Consider the following 14,633-nt stretch of genomic DNA (forward strand, 5'->3'; position numbering starts at 1 on the left):
ATTTCATTGGCAGAGGGGGGTTCCCTACTCCTGCAGTTTATAATCAGAGAATTATCTGAGGGCGCCAGGAGGTTAAATGATTTGGCTTGGATCAGACAGCCAATCTCTATCAGAGACTTGAGCCCAGAGCTTCCTGACTCAAAGATTGGCTAGATAATCGCAATGCAACACTGCCTTTCAAATCACCGTTGATGGATGGGCAGAGAGGAGAGGGCAGAGCATGTTGCCTGAGGAGCCCCTCAGGAAACCTGGTCGTGCTTGGGCTCCCAGAATCCATTTGTTAACCTGGCCAGTGCTGAAGACAATTTGAATCACTCACTACTTTCTCCTCTCTATGTTCAGAGGATGGGCTGACCACTCGTCCCCCAGGGGCTCCTGAATGGCCCCTGCCAGATCTGTGCCAAGCAGGAAGCCTTCTCTTTCCCTGCCCTTGTTACCCAGACACCACCCCAAAGCCTCCTTCCCTTTCACCCTCTTGGCCTAATACTGACTACCCTCACCCTCACTCCTATGGGAGGAAATCAGAACCCTCAAACCTAACACTTGGATCCACTCTCCTCTTCCCGTGGGTCGTAAGCTTTGCTGCTCAGGCTTCTTGCCCTACAGGGCAGGGGACCTGATATACCCAAAGTACCTCTGGTCTCTTAGAATCTCTGGGCTTTGCCCTTCTCCCTAAACCTGAAGTCTGCTATGTGTGTTGCATCCCTCACTTAAAACCTGAGTTCCCTGAGATATTTTTTTTCTATTTGCATTCCTAGCATTTAGTAGAGTGCATGACACATAGTAAGAAAGGGAGGGACTAAGTATATAGCACCTACTACGTGCCAGGCACTGTGCTAAGTGCTTTGCAAATATCTCATTTGATCTTCACAACAACCCTACAGAGTAGGTGCTGTTATTTCCTCCATTTCACAGTTGAGGAAACGGAGTCAGAGAGAGGTGAAGTGACTTACCCAGGGTAACACAACCTAGTCAGTGTCTATGATTGGATTTGAACTCAAGTCTTCCAGACTCCAGGTCTAGCATTCTATCCAGTGCCTCACCCAAGTGCCCATTCATTCATTCATTCATTCATTCATTCATCCATTCATTTATTCATTCCTTTTCCCTTCAGGCAGCCAGTTAATAAGTACTTGTGAGGGACTGGTTATGTGCTGGATACTCTACTGAGTTCCGGGGATATACAGAAAGGAAAAACAGGAAGAACGATTCTGTGATACTATGAGCTACAAGTGAACAGGCTGGCATTGGAAAGTTGTCTTGGGCTTCTCTCATCCTTTGACATGATAATCCTACATCTCTTGGAACTCATAGCATCGTGGTTCATAGGGTAGGAAGGACCATTACAGGTTGGAATGACCATAGAGTGGGAAGGACAGCCATAAGTTGGAAGGACCATGGGGTAGGAAGGACTGCGATGGTCCAGAAAGACCATAGGGTGGGAAGGACCATCACCGGGTGGGAGGACCACGGGATTAAAGTTCATTGTTGGAAAGGACCTTTAAGACCATCGAGGCTGACTCGTTCATTTTAGAGCTGAGGAGTCTGAAGCTCAAGGAAGTTGAATGACTTGTCCATAGTCCTACAGGTAATGTCAGCAGGAAGGATTTGAACCCAGGTCCCATGACCCCAGTTCTAGGGCACTCTCTCTTTTTTTTATTAGTGAAAAAAATATGGAACGCTTCACAAATTTGCGTGTCATCCTTGGGCAGGGGTCATGCCAATCTTCTCTGCATCATTCCAATGTTTAGTTTATGTACTGCCAAAGAGAGCATTAGGGCACTCTCTTTTTAAAGACTTTGCTTTTTTCATTGTTCTAACATTGGGGAGGCACTCAGCTAAGCCCATGAGGGCTGAGATCATCCCCTCTGCCTGTTCCATAACTAGGCACGCATTTTGGACTGGGTTCAGTCTTGGGGGGGGGCGGTGCTACTTCTGGTGAGAGGGGCTTTTTTCTCTCACACTTATTAGCTTATTAACTCACTCTTGCTGGTCTCAAAGATGATTTTAAATTTCATTGTGGATTATGAATCTAGGAGTTCCCCTCAAAAGAAGTAATATATACATATCTCTATCTATGTATCTCTCTACCTATCTAATGTATAATATTAATCAGCTATCTAGCAGGTAATTTATTCCCACAATCAATCAATCAATATTCATTAAGCACCTACTATGTGCCAGGCACTATACTAAGCAGTGAGGATCCAAATCTAAATAAAAACAAAACCTTCACAAGAGAAGCTAATTATAAAGAGCTCACCATTAGATATTCACAGAACAGGAACCAGGAACTTAACAAGTGTCCAAGCTGCCAATGTCCTGATATTTGAACCTCAGCAGAACATAGAGCAGCCATCAAAGGTGCTAATTAGAATGGATCATAGGGCTGAAGTGAGTTTCACACAGTTAATAAATGGCTGAGCCATATTTCAAACTCAGGCCTCCCAGGCCCAACCCATTCTTTGCCACTACCTCATGCTGGATGACTCTAAAAATCAATAATAAATGCTTACATTTTATGGAACTTTCTAATTTCCAACCCTCCACTGGAGGTGGTAGTAAAGGTAGTATTAATCCCTTTTTTAAAGATATGGAAATTTAGGCTTGGAAAGGTGAAAGGACTTGTCCAGGTCACACAGCCTAGAGGTGTCAGAGACAGGCCTCAAGCTCCAACCTTGTTTGGCCAAGTCCATTTGTCCTTCTGGACATCATTGCTGCAGGGGTTGCTGGAAACAAGGATAATGGGGGAAGGCTTCCTGCACTGGGGGTGGGGGTGCTAGTGAAGGCACAGCCTAGACTCAAGGAATGCCATTTTCACTGGTGACTGTCATGCCATTGCAGAGACCAATTAACCAGACAATTGTAGGACTGATATAAAATACAAGCCCTGGGAGCAGTGCCAAGGTTCTGACTGCTGCATGCATCTCCCACGATGCATGGGAATGAGGGGGCCCTTGGACTTCCTGTGCCCCTCAACTTCAAGGAGACCTAATGGGGCCTGTCACTTTTTTGGAACTATATCAGCTTCAAACAAAAACTTGCTGAGCTGAATGCAGTGAATGTCAAGTGTAATTAGGAGCCTGGGGTCTGGCTTGTCTTTGGGCTTTGAGCCGCCAAAAGAAGGAATATTCTGGGGCCAGCCCTTCTGTCCAGAAGAGACATGCTGGACTGGCCAAAGTATAGGGTGCTAGTGGCCCTTGAGGGATGGGGGGATTTCAGGTGAGGCCCACTGTGTGCTAACTTCACCTTCTCTCAGACACTCACACTAATTCCCCAGAACAAAACCACCCAGTTCAATCAGGCTTTGGATTCCCAGTTGGTCTTCAATGATCTTTGATAGATGTAAGCTTCTCTCTTCCACGGTCAATCTAGTTCCCTTCTGGCTAGGTTGTAACACCACTGGCTAGGGACCCTGGTTCTGTTAGTTCCCTCACAGAGAGCTTGGGGGAGCTCTATGGTCACCATTGGGACATAGATGTAGGACCGTAGATGTTTGTTTTAAATTTTGAACTTGACAGATGCTAAATAAAATGAATATTTACACATGTAGAGGAGGACAGAAAAAGAAAGATTCGGTCCAGACATTTTAAAAATCACTTGAGCATTCTATGACTCAGTTTCCTCATCTGTAAAATGAGGGGGTTGAACTAGATGACTTCTAAGGTTCTTGGACTTCCAAGGTCATTTGGTTTGACCCCTTTGCCTGCCTCGGTAAACTGACTCAAGGACCCCAGAGGTTAAGTGACTTGTCCCAAGTCACACAGGTAGGAAGCGCCAGATCCAAGCTCTGAAGCCAGGTCTTCTAGAGACAGGACAGAGCACAGAGGGTCCACAAAGACCCGTTTCCTCAATGCTCTCCACAGTTTAGCACCTCCATTAAGTCTTCTCTGGTTCTGCCAATGATGAATGCTCTCCCCCTCCTCAAATGACTTTGTTCGGACAACTTAGTGGAATGTAAGCCTCCCAATGACAGCTCTCTGTTTTGTCTTTGTATCCTGAACTGAGTGACTACCACTCAGTGGTGAAGGGCTTTGCCCAGGGTCACCCACCAGGCAGTGTGCAGAGATAGCTGGCTTTGGCTTCAAGAAGACTTGGGTTCAAGTCTCCCTTCTGACATGTACTTGGCTGTGTGACCCTGGGCGAGTCACCTCTTTGCTTGGTGAGACTCCGAGTTGCAGGGCTGAGGTCCAGGTCCATTGTTAGAGCATGTTTCTTCTCCTGGAGCTCTCCATGTTAATGAAATCACAGCTGTGGACCCCTTCACCCCCTAATAAAGTTCTTCAGAGTCTAGCTCAGAGCTTCACACATAGTATGTACTTAGGAATATTTATTGAATTGAAATCTCCCTGCTCTCCTCAGGTAATCTGTCCTCAAGGACTGCTTGGAACTCCACTTTGACTCTATTTTCACCCCCAGCCTATGCCTATCTTTGGGAAAATGAATCCCCCCAGCTTGGTCAAGGGTCTTCAGAGTCATGAGAAAGCCTGTGGTCAGCCTGGTCTTGGGAAAACAGATATCCAGCTGCCATATTGGACCCCTGCTCAAAGGGCTTTCAGATCTTGTGCCTTGCTGGCTTTGACTTCAGAAGCTCAGGGTCTTCCAAGGAGCCTGATGGGTCATCAGCAGAAGATTCTCTCCTTGGGAGAAGTATTTTGGTGCCATGGGTAGAGAGCTAATCTCCAAGGGGGAAGCCCCAGGTTTGTAATGGTTAAGTCACTTATCTTCTCAGTGACCCCAGGCAATTTGATGGTATTTGAAGTTGCAGAAAAGGCACCGAACTGTACTGGGACAGATATTTCCTCCTGCTGGAGTTCTGTGTACCAATGAAGTCATGGGTCCAGTACCTATCCGCTTATGTCACAAGGCACTTTTACATAATTAATATCTCATGGGAGCCTCAAAAAAAGTCCAGTGTTAGTAACTATGTTATTATTCCCATTCCACACATGAGTAAACTGAGGCACTAAGAGTGAAATGTCTGTGGTCATAAAGTTACTAAGGGTCTCCAAACCCAGTCTTCTAACTGCAAGCCCAATACTCTTGCTCTAATATGAAACTTCCTCAGATGCTTACACTTTAAACACAGGCCCCATACTTACATATTTGCTTTGGGATGGGATCACCCCTTTCCTCCTGTTGCCAAACTTGCAAGCATTGTGGCTAAGAATATGAGCCTTGGAGTCAAGTAGGCCTGGGTTCAAATCCAACCTTTAATTTATTAGGTCTTTGATTATGTACAAATTGCTTAAATTCTATGAATCTTAGTTTCTTTATCCATAAAATGTGTTGGTCAGTTAATAATCATTTATTAATCACTTACTGTGTGCCAGGTAGTATGCTAAGCGCTAGGGGTACAAAGAGAGGCAAGAGGAAGAAAAAATGATCTCTAGTACCTACCTTACAGGGCTGCTAGGAGGTTCAAATGAGATAATTGGTGTGAAAGTGACTTGTAATAATAAAACATTCCACAAATGTCAATTATTGCAATTATTACCCTCACACTGTCTCTAAGGTTCTGTCAGTGTTCTTCTGGTTCTCAAGCCTCCTGGTCCTTGGCTATGACCTCAACCACAATGACAGTGGCTGTTGTTTATTATTTATCCACTTTAGAACTGACAAAAGACTGCATACATCAGAACTCTTTGGGCCATCATGGTAACCCTGTGAGGTAGATGGTGGTATTAGCTCCATTTTAATGATGAGAAAACTGAGGATCAGAGTGACTCATGGAGGAGCCTGAGGTGAATATCAAACCCAAGTCTCCCTAAATCTAAATACATCTCTCTACCCTGTACTCTGCACATGCTCACTTCTGTGGATTGGCTGCCTGACCTTTGGTGGTGGTCACCTATGGTTCTGCCCTAGCCCAGCTCAAGAGGATGGAATGAGCTTTGGGGGCTGAGAGGAGCCCAGCATTGGAACAAGCATAGGAGACCTGCTGGCCTGGGGCTAACTCTTTACTGAAGAGGATACAAAGAGTAGGGAGTGGGGTGGTGTGCTGTGCCAGGCACATAATAATAGCCAACATTCATTTAGCCCAATATAGCCCAATTGATAGAGCTCTTGACCTAGCATTAGGAAGAATAAAGTCCAAATCTGGCCTTGGACAGTTGCTCTGGGTAAGTTGCTTAATCTCTATTTGCCTTACTTTCCTCAACTCTAAAATGGGCATGATAAGAGTCCCTACCTCCCAAGGTTGTTGTGAGGACCAAATGAGCTAATATTTGTGAAGTTCTCAGCACACGGTACTTAATAAATTCTTCTTTCCTTCCATCCTTTATAGGATCTTATTTGATCCTCACAATAAATCTGGGAGGCAGACACTATTATTATCTTCATTTTCCTGATGAGGAAACTGAGTCAAAGTAAGGGACTTGCCCAGGGTCATACATCTAAAAAGCAAATGAGGCATGATTTGAACTCAGGGCTTCTTCCTTCAAATTCAGTCCTACTTTAGGGCTGTCTTCTGTCTTTTTGTATCCCCATTGCTCAGCAGAGTTCCTAGTCCATAGCAGGTGCTTAATAAATGTTTATTGATTGATTATCCATTATATACCACCAATTTATTGATTATCCACTATATACCTTCAATTTATTGATTATCTAACCCACTATATACCATTGACTTATTGATTGATTATCTACTATATGCCATTGATTCATTGGTTGATTATCCTCTATACCATCTGCATTCTGTTGACCGACTGGAGTTGGCTTGAGAGGACCTGGTTGCCGTTCTAAGGATCAAAGAACTGAGTGTTATGATAAATTTTGCTTTTTTATCTCATGGTCAAAAATAATAACAACTAGGAATCTGGTCACTCTAAGTAGGTTGGCTTCTTTGAATCCTGACATGTTGATTATTGAATAGACATTTTCTGAGGCTACTCCCTTCTTTTCACCCAATGGAGAAAGAGAAATCTATAAGATGCTATTCTTGGCATGTTATCGTTAGAAGAAATTAAGGCCAAAGTCTATAGATAGGCAGAGTGAAAATAATGATAAAGAAAGAAAAGGAGTACTTCTCCCTCGATCCTTACAACAACTTCATGAGAGAGGGACTATTATTATCATTATTTTTTCAGACTTGGAAACTGAGGCTGAGAGAGGTTAAATGACTTACCCAAGATCACACAGCTCAGAAGCAGTACAGTCAATATCCAAACCCAATTCTTCCTGACTGCAAGGCCAGCATTCTATTCATTGCACTATCTTACTGCACAAGGTAGGTAGCTGCATGTGAGGGTGGTTTAAAGCATCTCATATACCACCTTGTATTCAAATATGTCCCCTTCAATCCTTCCCTGGTACCTGAAATCAATCAATGAGAATTGATCACGTGGGTGGCCCAGTCATGCTAGATTCAGATACAGGAAAAGCTTTTGAATTCTACTTATTAATAATAGCTGTAGCACTTTAAAGCCCATGATGATCTCATTTTATCCCCATTTTACAGATGAGGAAACTGACTTGACCAGCGTCACAACAGCTAGTAAGAGTCTGAGTAAGGATTTGAACTCAAGTCTTCCTGACTTCAAGTCCAGCATTACCTCACTGCTCTAGCAGCGTGGGCAAATCACTTTATCTTTCTCAGCTTTAGTTTTCTCATCTGTATAATGGGAAGAATAATAGTATCTACCTCCCAGGGTGGTTGTGGGGGATCAAATTAGATAATTTACACTAAGTGTTTTGCAAATGTCAAAGCGCTCTATTAATTGTTGTTATTGTCATTGCTATTATTATCCACTATATGCCAGGAACTGTGTTAGAATAAAAATTACTCCTTTGCACTAGGAATTTCTTTAGGAGGTCTCTGCTAAGAAGTTTATATTGTATGGGCTGGGTGATGTATAAAGCTGTTAGTGTATAAATAGAGGCTATTCCCCTGAATGTATCCCTCTGTCTCTCAATTCCCACTTTCAATACCTCGGTTCAGGATCTCATGACTTCTGACCTGCACTGTTCTGATAGTATCCTAAGAAGTTATCACTGTCTCTAGCTTCTTTTCCTTCTGATTGCCCTCATCAGATCGGTTTTCTCAGAGCCCAGCCATCTTCATCTCAACCATCAAACACTCCATACCATGCCATGATAAGAGACAGAATGACCCGGGGCAACACTGCTTCAGAGAACAAGCTCATTTCTCAAGCGTTCAGGGTGAGGATAATGGAAAGCTATAAGCAGAATTACTTCACACATGAATAAAAGACAAAAAGACAGCTGAGGAAAAAGATGTGCCTGCCAAGAGTTTTGGGTGAGTTTCAGCTAAACTAGAGATAACAGACAGCAAGCAAGAAGACAACGAAAAGACAGAAGACAGCACAGGTCAGCTGCCATTTTTATAGTGATCTATATTTTTCATTTATTTTATTTTTAATTTGAAGAATAAAACAAGCATTTCCATAATGTAGTAAAATAAAAAAGATGATTGTACATGAAACTACGAATCTATTGTATACTACTTGCTATTCCTTTTAAATATTTAATAATCATGTAAATTTCTTTTTTCCCCTTTTTTCTGCCTCCCACCCAGGATGGCCACCGTTACACACAAATACCACACACACACATATACACACACATAAACATACGTATACATATATATGTAAAATTATTCTATGCATACTTTTATTTATCAGTTCTTTCTCTTTTTTAGGATATAAGCCCATTAATGGAGTCTCTGATTCAAAGGCCACAAACATTTTAGTTACTTTGTATAATTCTAAATGGCTTTTTAAGATATATCTTAAACCAAATCTTTTTCAGAAAAATTTGATGCAAAGACTTTTTTTCCCTATTCAGTCCCTGTTCTCCTTATCCTAGATGCATTGATTTTGTTTGTGCAGAAGCTCTTCAGTTTCGTGTAATCACAGTTGTCTGTTTTATCTTTTAGAATCTCTGATCTCTTGTTTGGTTAAGAATACATCTCCTACCCACAGCTATGAGTAGCATGAGATCTTTTTATCTTCTAATTTATAATAGTATGATCTTTAATATTAAGGTCACATCTATATCTACAATGTATTGTAGAATATGGTTTAAGGTGTTAAGTCTAAGTCTAATTTCTGAGACTGTTTTCTGGTTTTCTGGGAAGTTTTATCAAAAAAGAAGTTTTTTTTTTCCTCAGGCAATTTAGTTTTTCACCTTGTCAAACACTGGATTATTGATAGAATTCTCTTTTGAATCCATCAGGACCAGGCATTTTTTTCCTTTGGTAGTTCCTTTGCAGCTAGGTTTATTTCTTTATTGGGTTATTTAAGAGGTTTATCTGGTCTTCTGATAGTTAGAGTATTTTATAATTTTGAAGGTATTATTCCATTGAAAATACAAAAGAAAGTACTTTGTGTTTTCAGTTTTATTAACATATTATGCAATACAATAATTAATACAAAACATAATCATATCTATATGTTCTGATTTTAAAAAAAATTCTTCTGGTTTTGCTGTGATTTTACTTAGCTCATTTGCTATTTTATTGAATTTGATTTTTGTGCCTTCTTTTTAATTAAGTTAGCCAAAGATTTAATAATTTTGTTAGTTTTTCTAAGAATCAGCTCTTAGCTTCATATATCATTATTATTTTTTGTTTTTAACTTATCTATTTCTTCTCTAATTTTTAATCTCTTCCTTTTTGTATTTATTTTAGGTTTGTATATTTGTAGGCTTTCTCGTGTCTTAAATGCAAAATCAATTAATTAATCCTCTATTTTTAAAACATTTATTGATGTGTGTTTGTAGAGGTGATATTCCCCATGAGGACTGCTTTAACTATATCCTAGAAATTTTGGCGTGTTGTTTAATCATTATCATTTTCTTTCACATGATTATTAATTGTTCCTATGATTTATTCCACTAATATTAAGGATTTCATTGTTAAGTCTCCATCTGAGTCTGTTTTTTTTTTTAAAAAAATTTTGTCTGTGATCCCTGAACCAAAGACAATTTTTATTGCATTATGGTGTGTAAAGGAGTATTTAATATTTTTGCCTTTTTTACATTTGTTTGTAATATTGTTGTGCCCTAATATATGGTCAATTTTTGTAAAATTTCCAGGTGGTGCTGAGAAATATGTATATTCTTTTGCAATGCAATTTAGAAAATGCCATGATTTTTAGCTCTAGTTTCTCCAGCAATTTATTCAGTTGTACATTTTCAATTTTATTTATCTTTTTCTTAGATTTATCTAAAATTGAGAAAGGGATATTAAGGTTTCCTCTCACTATTGTGTTACCATCTACATCTTTTTGTGGTTTTATGAATCTGAATGCTAAGGCATTTGGAGTGTATGCTTATTATTGATATTGGCTTGTTATCTATGTTTCCTTTCAGCATAATGTAATTTCTCAGTTTATCCTATTTTGTTTTTTGAATGTTTGTTTTTGCCTTGACAGATAATATGATTTCAACTTCTGCTTTTTTCTTTTTTGGATTCACTTGATACATAGTAAATTTTTTTCATCCTTTCAGTTTTATTTTGTGTATATCTTTGCTTTGTTTCATTTTAGTGGATTGTCTAATCCACTCACATTTTGAGCTATAAGAATTAAGTTTATATTTTCCTCCATTTCCTCTTCTGCTGTAAACACAATACTATATTTCTTTAGTAATTTTAGCCTACTCTTTTTAAAGATGGTCCTATTCCCACTGTCTTTTTTCTCACCCCAATTCTCCCTCCTGTTTATTGCCCTTTTCCCCTTGGGGTTTTTCTTATTAGTTCATTTTTTCTCTTGCTTCTTCTGGTTATTTAATTCTTCCCCTCCTTTTTCTCCCCTCTCAGATAAGTAGATTCCCCCTTTCTCTCCTCCCTACTCACCCATTCCCCTGTAGACTCTTCTTTCCATGAGAGACCATAGGGGTCACCTTCCTCTCATTGCTAGCCCTCTATTTGATCCAAGCACAATACACACTCCCCTCTCTCCTCCTGCTTCCTTCCTTCTTTCATGCAGTCTCCCATGTTATATGTTGTGTCTCATGCTCAGTTGTGTCTGATTCTTGGTGACCCCACTGGGGTTTTCTTGGCAAAAATACTGAGTGATTTGCCATTTCCTTCTCCAGTGAGTCCCCATTTTACAGATGAAGAACTGAGGCAAAAAAGGGTTAATTGACTTTCCCAGGGTCATGCAATTAGTAAATGTCTGAGGCTGGATTTCAGGTCTTCCTCTCTCCAAGTCCAGTACTCTATTTACTTTACCACCTGGACACTTCTTGGTAACTGTTGCTCCCACTATATAGGAGAACCACTAACTGCATCAGTTTCACCCCTTTTCCCCATTGGTGAGTTCCTCATGACAACTCCATTTTGTGGAGACACCAAGCCAGCCTTCATTCTCTGGCGTCCATGCCTCCGCTGTTATTTCATCCTGGAACTTCTCTCGGTGCCGGGGGCCTCCTTACCCTGAAACATCCAACCATGCCTATGTCTTCTCAGCCTAGAATATCCCTTGGCAAAGCCTGTCTCTTCTTCCCGCTGTTGAGTTCATTGGGTGGCTTCCATTCTGTAGGAAGGGACCAAGCCAGCCTCCATTCCCCTTCCTGCCTGTTCTACTCTGCCTCACTTAAATCCAGGTCATGGGCAAGTCAAGACATCACCCCATGATTCATTGGAATCTTGGAATGAAGAACAATCAACTACATGCCTTGTTCCTGATTTCCAGGTACCTTCATCCACCTCTTCCACCTTCCTTCTCAGCTCCCTTTCGGGTCTTGTCTTCCTCCATCAGAAGGTAATGACTATTTTTCTTTAGACTTATGTTCGTATACCTGGAGCTTAATAAAGTGCCTGGCATAGAGTAAGCACCTGATACATGCTTAGTCCCTTCTTTTTTTCCTGTGAAGAGACAGAAATGCAGATGGATCTGACAAAATACATTGCAAAGAAATAGATGCTGGAGAAAAACACATTTTAATTATTCTCAGGAATAACTTTTCAAGATCTAAAAGAAGGCGGGGAAGGAGGTGGAGAGAAGAGAATGAGAATCCAAAAATATAATAAAATTGAATTTTAAAAGAAGTCTAAAAGAGAGGAAGATTCCAAAAGAATGGAAAAATTATAGATAGTTATTTATTCCTTCTCCCTCCAAAGAAAAGCAGCTGAGATGTCAGCAAAGGCCAGTCCATTGGACTACCTTCTCATCTCTATGAAAGCTTTAGGGAAATGGTCTATGTACATGTTGAGGGTAGTATTGATGCAAACATGAGGGAACAGGCAGATTTCTGTACACAGTTCTCTATAGCAGACCGTATCTTGCCGTAACTGACTGGCAGGGCAGAGTATGAAGATCCCACTATGTTTCTCATGTATTGATATTTTTTAAAAAATTCTTTGACTTGGTAGAGTAAGATGCAGCCTTGAAGGCTTTCCTTAGACAAGTCGTTTTTTATGTGTGTATTAAAATCACACATTTATGACAAATGATAATTTTGTTGGACAACCCATTGAGTGTTGACATAAAACAGAGATGTCATTATGTCCTTTGATACCAGGGGCAAGAAGCATGTCTATTTCTAGGCTTTTAATAAACTTTATTTTTAATGATTTGAAAATAATAAAAAGTAATTAAGGCAAATTCAGTTGTACAGAAAGGGATGTGATGACATAAGCCCTGTGGGAAGATGTGGATGGGGGAGGAGACAACAGACACTGGCCCTGAGGGCAGAGACCCTGGAATATTACCCTTTGGGGTGGGAGATAGAGATCCAAGGAGACTATGGGACAGCTTTTGGAGAGGTCACTACTGAAGAAGTGACAGCCCAGGGGTGGGAGAGCAGGGCAAGGTAGGGCTAAGCAAGAGCTTATCTGAGGTGTAGCTGTGTGAGTTAGGATGTGTGTGTGTGTGTGTGTGTGTGAAGCATGTAGGCTAATTTCCTATTTAAGGAATTACACTTGTGAACTTGGTAGTATGCCCTGTTGTTTCTCTGCTGCTGGAAATCTGAAAATTACATGATTTCTAAAAATCACCAAAATTTTTTTACCTTCTTGATTTTAACACTGTAGGAGAAAGCCCTGATTGCCCCACTCTAGTTAAGTCATGGCAATAGTGAATATATTCATACACACACACACACACACATTCATGTATATAAAGCAAGAGTTAGCAGTGTGATGGATGACGTCCAGTGTGACACCCTAACCAAAGAAGGGTGTCCTAGCTACAGTTCCCTCAATCCATGTCACTCTCTAGATTACCCAAATTCTCCTGTTTGAAAGTGAGATTATGCTAATTCCACTGAATTCCATAATATGATAAAGGCTCCTTCCTCAAATTCTAAGCAATGCTAAAGAGCATAGTCTAACCTTCCACCTTAGAAGGAAATATCGTACAATGGGTGCAGCTAGGTGGTACCTGAAGTCAGGAAGATTCATCTTCCTGAGTTCAAATCTTGCCTCAGATGCTTGTATGACCCTGGGCAAGTCACTTAACCCTGTTTGCCTCAGTTTCCCCAACTGTAAAATGAGCTGGAGAAGGAAATGGCAAACAACTTCAGGATCTTAGCCAAGAAAACCTCAAATGGGGTCACAAAGATCTAGACATGATTGAAAAATGACTGAACAACAAAAAATGTACAATGGAAAGATCATTGGCCCAGGAATCAGGAGACATGAGACCACTGACTTGCTGTGACTTTGGGTGCTTGACTTTCATTCTCTGAGTCTGGGCCTCTGATTTGTAAAATCAGGCAATTGGATTGGAAAAAAATTAATGTATCTATGAAAAAACAAAGTGACAAATGAATATTGCCCATTCTGGTGACATCCAGCCAGCTAACAGCTGCAGTGAATTAATATGTCAATGCCTACTTTGTGAACAGAGGCTGCAGATGGACAGTGACCAAGGCCTACGGTCAAGCAGAGCAAGCACTTTGGGTTTGATGGCACTGAAGAAATTATGCAATGTCTTCAACATCTCCCATTGTTCTCTGCTGCAAAGCTCCTTCTCCTATACCAGCGTTCACCTAATGATGCTTGATGGCTGTGAATTGCCGCGTACCACGAACTCATCAGGACTGAAATTGCAAGGGACCCAGAAGGCAATCAATGGAAAGGTCCATGGGGAGGGGAGGCAGACAGAATCCAAAACCCATGAGCATGTGATTGGGACAGGGTATACAGGATTCTATCCAGAAAAGGGAAGACAATCACAGTCTGACAGATACTGATTTTAGAGACCAAAGACCTGGGCTTGAATTCTAGCCTTGCCACTTATGAACTGTGCAATCTTAGGAAAGTCACTTAACCTGTCTGGGTTTCAGTTTCCTTATCTGTGAAATGACGTGTTTGTCCTTCCCAATTCTGAAGCTATGATCCTGTGGCCCTGTATGGCACAAGGGAGAGGCCCTGGACCTGGGACTTCCCTGGACTAAGAAGATACCTTTACCAGTGAAGCTTCATATTCTTTATGCAGTTTAGAGTGTGACAGCGTTGCCTAGGTCCCTGAGACTAACTCATTGTCACATAGTCAGTAGGTGTCAGAGACACAGGACTTGAACCCAAGTCTTCCTGACATCCAAACCAGTTCTCTATCTCCTATGCCACACCATCTTCCACATAAGCCCAAATATTCCCCTCCTCTCCTCTCCCTCCTCTCCTCTCCTCTCCTCTCCTCTCCTCTCCTCTCCTCTCCTCTCTCTCC

At 41.1% G+C, this 14,633-nt stretch overlaps 1 non-coding gene across 1 annotated transcript; it reads right to left on the reverse strand.

The window, feature by feature from the left end:
• Positions 1-1,667: 1,667 nt before the first annotated feature.
• Positions 1,668-1,773, reverse strand: LOC144456124 (U6 spliceosomal RNA). Its single transcript, XR_013485025.1, has one exon. It is a non-coding gene; the product is annotated as a U6 spliceosomal RNA (small nuclear RNA).
• Positions 1,774-14,633: the final 12,860 nt, after the last annotated feature.

Source organism: Phascolarctos cinereus, unplaced genomic scaffold, assembly GCF_003287225.1.
Source record: "Phascolarctos cinereus isolate Bilbo 61053 unplaced genomic scaffold, phaCin_HiC Scaffold_2;HRSCAF=192, whole genome shotgun sequence".
NCBI lineage: Eukaryota > Metazoa > Chordata > Mammalia > Diprotodontia > Phascolarctidae > Phascolarctos > Phascolarctos cinereus.